This window comes from Tachysurus vachellii, chromosome 16, assembly GCF_030014155.1.
Source record: "Tachysurus vachellii isolate PV-2020 chromosome 16, HZAU_Pvac_v1, whole genome shotgun sequence".
NCBI classification, from domain to species: domain Eukaryota; kingdom Metazoa; phylum Chordata; class Actinopteri; order Siluriformes; family Bagridae; genus Tachysurus; species Tachysurus vachellii.
In genome coordinates, this window is record NC_083475.1 from 18,395,340 (window position 1) to 18,402,117 (window position 6,778).

Consider the following 6,778-nt stretch of genomic DNA (forward strand, 5'->3'; position numbering starts at 1 on the left):
GATCGGTAATGTTTTAAACGCTGACTGGAGAACCCGACATCATGCTTTATAAAGCTTCTTGGGACTAAAAGAGTTTGTCTTGTACGGTATATTCTGGAAGAAGGGAAGACAGGAAGCGTACGACTTTAACGAAGCGATGGTGAAGAAACTGTAGAGGTCTAAAAGACTCTGTTTTCAGCTTGTCTTTAACACCACGGAGTCGCTGCCAATGTGGTGCATGTCATGTCCTTTCACTCTGTCTGAAATCTCTCTCTGTCCGTCTCATGTCTCATTTTAGTCTCTCTCTGACACACAGCACCACTGAGTGTTAATAAAGACAGCGATGATGATGATGATAATGACGATGATGCTGATAAACCGAACTTATGCCTAATCTGTGTTATAATTCTTATTTTTTGTTTTTGTTTTTTGCGTTTATTTTTATTGTGATCTTGTGTGTTGTGTCTGTCTAGAGTTTGATCAATCTGTTGGTCCAAAGGCTTTGTAAACGATTGTGTACGAAAATCCTGAGACATGACAATTTTTTTTAAGTGTGTGTGTGTGTGTCTCTCTCTCTCTCTCTCTTTGGGTCTTTGGAATGCAACCACGTTTGTCCTTTAAACACTGCCTTTTCTCTGGAGCTCTGTCGCAGTGTACTAAACACACACACACACACACACGCACACACACCTGTAATACACAGCTGTTGTTGTGTACATACATTTGTATGTTTTATTATATTGACTGTCTGCTCTTCAGTACCTCTCTCTCTCTCTCTCTCTCTCTCTCTGTCTCGCTCTCTGTTTATCAGAAAAAAAAAAATCACGCTCCTATTGCACGAAATTGAGAAACTTCACAGTATCAGATTCCCAGTCTTTATTAACGGTGGGCATTTTCGACACAAAACGTAGTTCTGTACACACTTCTACAGTCCTTCAGAATCGAGTCCCACTCTGACATTGTCATGTTTGTATAAACTCAGGCGTCGCGATTGCCTCTTTAAATTAAAAGCTGTGATTGACACATGTCTGTGCCACCCTCTAAACTGTGCAGTTCGTTCGAATAGTCCCTCAAAATATATATTAAGCACTCCCAAAAATTACAGCATGGTATTTTCAAGATACAGCCAGGCAGCATCGCTGAGCTCAAGCGATTAAACACAAACACACAACAAAAAAAAAAATCAAATGATCTATTTTTGTTAACTTATAAAGCATGTCTAAAGAGCAACCTCTGAAGTGTTCATGTATCTCTAAGAGCCCTGACGTGCACAGTATATACGGATGAATCTAAATAAATAAATAAATATAAATAAATCTCTCTATATACAGTATATATATATAAAAATATAAATCTCTCTCTCTCTCTTATATTTATATAAATATATAAATATATAAAATATATATAAAAGATGTTTTGACAACGCAGGTCTTGTTCTCACCGCATCTCCATGGCTGCCCTTCTCCAAAAGTTGCCCAGTGAAATGTGAACTCTATACTCTATATGCATGTGACGAAACTATGATCCATATTTTGGAGTGGCATATGAATTACTAATGTTACTGTGATGTGAACCTTCTGTTAATACGGGGCTTGTATATCAAATGCCTTTGACAATCATCTGCACATATCAAGAGTTTATATACCATGCTGTAAAGAAACAGGGAATGAATGTGTTTTTTTTTTCCTCCTCTAATAAATCCCGAATGATTAACGCCTCTGTGTTTTTATTTTCATCTCCGTTTTCATCTTCTTCAACTCCACACACACTCGCCGCAGACGCCGGATAATATCCGAGTCACGTTAAACTACAACCATGTAGGAGCTCTTATTCATGACAGTGACAGTGCACTTGTTCCATTAATCGATCGGTTTTTCACCAGCTCTCGCACTTAAACTCTTAATCCTGAAGAATGTCTTGTGCTGGGAAACTTTACAACAAGCAGTAAATAAACAGTCGTCTCCTCACTAGCTCTCGCAATCTCTCTTTTCCACTGTTTCTCACACACCCTCGCCCTCTTTCTTGCACACACACACACTCCTGCCCTCTTATACACACCCTTTCTCACTCTCACACACTCACTCTCATGCACTCGCTCTCTCTCTTTCTCACTTTCACACACTCTCTCACTCACACACTCGCTCTCTCTCTTTCTCACTCTCACACACTTACTCTCTCACACACTTGCTCTCTCTCTTTCTCACTCTCACACACTCGCTCTCTTTCTCACTCTCACACACTCGCGCTCTCTCTCTCTCACACTCACTCTCATGCACTCGCACTCATTCACACACTCGCTCTCTCTCTTTCTCATTCACACACTCGCGCTCTCTCTTTCTCACTCCCACACACTTGCTCTCTCACACACTCGCGCTCTCTCTTTCTCACTCTCACACACTCACTCTCATGCACTCACTCTTTCTCACACACTCGCTCTCTCTCTTTCTCACTCTCACACACTCGCGCTCTCTCTTTCTCACTCTCACACACTTGCGCTCTCTCTTTCTCACTCTCACACACTCGCGCTCTCTTTCTCACTCTCACACACTCGTGCTCTTTCTCACTCTCACACACTCACTCTCATGCACTCGCTCTCTCTCACACACTCGCTCTCTCTCTTTCTCACTCTCACACACTCGCTCTCTGTTTCTCACTCTCACAGGAACTGGAGTGCTGGAACTGTTTAAAAAAGTGATAACAGGAACTCTGATGGATGTTCCATGATGTAGCTACAAACAGATAAAAATTAGAATATGTCACTGAGTGTAATTCAGTGATTACAGGTTTATCTCCAATAATATATAAACAACTAATAAAAGAAAAATCCCAGTTAGTGAATAAAACCTCATCATTTAGAATTTGTAAAGAATTTTTATTGTAATATTTCTCTCTCTTATATTCATGTGCTTCTCTGCAGGAGTAATTGTGGGGGTTTGTATTTTGTGCTGCTTTTGCCAGTGATTGCCTGAGAACTCGTGTGAAAATAAGGGCTGATTACAAAGAAAGACAATTTCAAAGACAAATTCAGAGCACCATTATAAAACCCGCTTTTCTAGCTGCTTGAAGTAGTTACACATTGACGCAGAGGCTTCCACAAAAAAAACACACACAATGGTGAGCAGCTCCGTGAGACCTCGGCAAACTTGACAAGCTCTCTTAAGATCTCTTTACCTCTGTTGTTATCTCCTACTGTCACAAAGGTCACAGCCTCTCAGTTCTCTCACACGGCTTCAGGGGATCAGCTGGAGGCCAAACAGTCATGCTAATCCTCAACCTCTTACTCAAACTTACCCATGGCTGTTGTTTGCACATACTGTACACGCTGCCAAAAGATTAGTGAAGGAATGTTAAAGGTTAAATACAATAAAAGCAAGAGTGAAATGGGCTTGATGAGAAACTTATTTGGAAAAAAAAACTGAATCCTGGTCTGGAATGTTTGTGTTTGGATACATCTCAGTTATTGTATAGATACTTTGATTGACTTAGTCTGGGGGCGGAGCCTGGTGAATATGAGCAGATGTATAGATACTTTACAGAGTCTGGGGGTGGAGCCTGGTGAATATGAGCAGATGTATAGATACTTTACAGGGCCTGGGGGCGGAGTCTGGTGAATATGAGCAGATGTATAGATACTTTACAGAGTCTGGGGGCGGAGCCTGGTGAATATGAGCAGATGTATAGATACTTTACAGAGTCTGGGGGCGGAGCCTGGTGAATATGAGCAGATGTATAGATACTTTACAGAGTCTGGGGGCGGAGCCTGGTGAATATGAGCAGATGTATCGATATTTTACAGAGTCTGGGGGCGGAGCCTGGTGAATATGAGCAGATGTATAGATACTTTACAGGGCCTGGGGGCGGAGTCTGGTGAATATGAGCAGATGTATAGATACTTTACAGAGTCTGGGGCGGAGCCTGGTGAATATGAGCAGATGTATAGATACTTTACAGAGTCTGGGGGCGGAGCCTGGTGAATATGAGCAGATGTATAGATACTTTACAGAGTCTGGGGGCGGAGCCTGGTGAATATGAGCAGATGTATAGATACTTTACAGAGTCTGGGGGCGGAGCCTGGTGAATATGAGCAGATGTATCGATATTTTACAGAGTCTGGGGGCGGAGCCTGGTGAATATGAGCAGATGTATAGATACTTTACAGAGTCTGGGGGCGGAGCCTGGTGAATATGAGCAGATGTATAGATACTTTACAGAGTCTGGGGGCGGAGCCTGGTGAATATGAGCAGATGTATAGATACTTTACAGAGTCTGGGGGCGGAGCCTGGTGAATATGAGCAGATGTATAGATACTTTACAGGGTCTGGGGGCGGAGCCTGGTGAATATGAGCAGATGTATAGATACTTTACAGAGTCTGGGGGCGGAGCCTGGTGAATATGAGCAGATGTATAGATACTTTACAGGGCCTGGGGGCGGAGCCTGGTGAATATGAGCAGATGTATCGAAACTTTACAGAGTCTGGGGGCGGAGCCTGGTGAATATGAGCAGATGTATAGATACTTTACAGAGTCTGGGGGCGGAGCCTGGTGAATATGAGCAGATGTATAGATACTTTACAGAGTCTGGGGGCGGAGCCTGGTGAATATGAGCAGATGTATAGATACTTTACAGAGTCTGGGGGCGGAGCCTGGTGAATATGAGCAGATGTATAGATACTTTACAGAGTCTGGGGGCGGAGCCTGGTGAATATGAGCAGATGTATAGATACTTTACAGAGTCTGGGGGCGGAGCCTGGTGAATATGAGCAGATGTATAGATACTTTACAGGGCCTGGGGGCGGAGCCTGGTGAATATGAGCAGATGTATAGATACTTTACAGAGTCTGGGGGCGGAGCCTGGTGAATATGAGCAGATGTATCGATACTTTACAGAGTCTGGGGGTGGAGCCTGGTGAATATGAGCAGATGTATAGATACTTTACAGGGTCTGGGGGCGGAGCCTGGTGAATATGAGCAGATGTATAGATACTTTACAGAGTCTGGGGGCGGAGCCTGGTGAATATGAGCAGATGTATAGATACTTTACAGAGTCTGGGGCGGAGCCTGGTGAATATGAGCAGATGTATAGATACTTTACAGGGTCTGGGGGCGGAGCCTGGTGAATATGAGCAGATGTATAGATACTTTATAGAGTCTGAAGGCGGAGCCTGGTGAATATGAGCAGATGTATAGATACTTTATAGAGTCTGGGGGCGGAGCCTGGTGAATATGAGCAGATGTATCGATACTTTACAGAGTCTGGGGGCGGAGCCTGGTGAATATGAGCAGATGTATAGATACTTTACAGAGTCTGGGGGCGGAGCCTGGTGAATATGAGCAGATGTATAGATACTTTACAGGGCCTGGGGCGGAGCCTGGTGAATATGAGCAGATGTATAGATACTTTATAGAGTCTGGGGGCGGAGCCTGGTGAATATGAGCAGATGTATACTTTATAGAGTCTGGGGGCGGAGCCTGGTGAATATGAGCAGATGTATAGATACTTTACAGAGTCTGGGGGCGGAGCCTGGTGAATATGAGCAGATGTACAGATACTTTACAGAGTCTGGGGGCGGAGCCTGGTGAATATGAGCAGATGTATAGATACTTTACAGAGTCTGGGGGCGGAGCCTGGTGAATATGAGCAGATGTATAGATACTTTACAGAGTCTGGGGGCGGAGCCTGGTGAATATGAGCAGATGTATAGATACTTTATAGAGTCTGGGGGCGGAGCCTGGTGAATATGAGCAGATGTATAGATACTTTACAGAGTCTGGGGGCGGAGCCTGGTGAATATGAGCAGATGTATAGATACTTTATAGAGTCTGGGGGCGGAGCCTGGTGAATATGAGCAGATGTATAGATACTTTATAGAGTCTGGGGGCGGAGCCTGGTGAATATGAGCAGATGTATAGATACTTTACAGAGTCTAGGGGCGGAGCCTGGTGAATATGAGCAGATGTACAGATACTTTACAGAGTCTGGGGGCGGAGCCTGGTGAATATGAGCAGATGTACAGATACTTTACAGAGTCTGGGGGCGGAGCCTGGTGAATATGAGCAGATGTATAGATACTTTACAGAGTCTGGGGGCGGAGCCTGGTGAATATGAGCAGATGTATAGATACTTTATAGAGTCTGGGGCGGAGCCTGGTGAATATGAGCAGATGTATAGATACTTTATAGAGTCTGGGGGCGGAGCCTGGTGAATATGAGCAGATGTATAGATACTTTACAGAGCCTTCTATAGCTAAACGTAATGCTACGAAAAGCTAACATTCGCTCGAATTTATGCATTTACTGTATTAATGTATTAGTAAACACTGCATGGCGGCATATAAAATAATCCCAAATCTTACCTGCAATTACTGAGAACTCTTCGAGTTAAAAATGTCCCTCAGAAAAAATACATACATATATATGTATGTTCAATATTCTATAATGCGTGTTGCTATTTGCCATGTTTTCTTGTCAAACTTTTTAGCTGCGTCGTTCTTGATTGGTCAAATGAATTGTTCCTATAACATGTATTCTTAAATATAAGCGATTAAATATATATGTATATATCTATTTTTAAACATACGTTTTGAATTGTTTTAACCAACACACTCATTTGCATAATCAGGGTAAATTAGGGTAAATGAAGAAGGAACATTTTCTGAAGACGATAGAAAAGCAAAACAGAGATTTATCCAAATAAAAATTTAATTAGATATTATATCTTTTATTTCTTATAGAAAGCAGTCGTCATTGGTCATGGCACTACAAACTAACCTTTTACAAAATACTATACCCTTTAACAAGA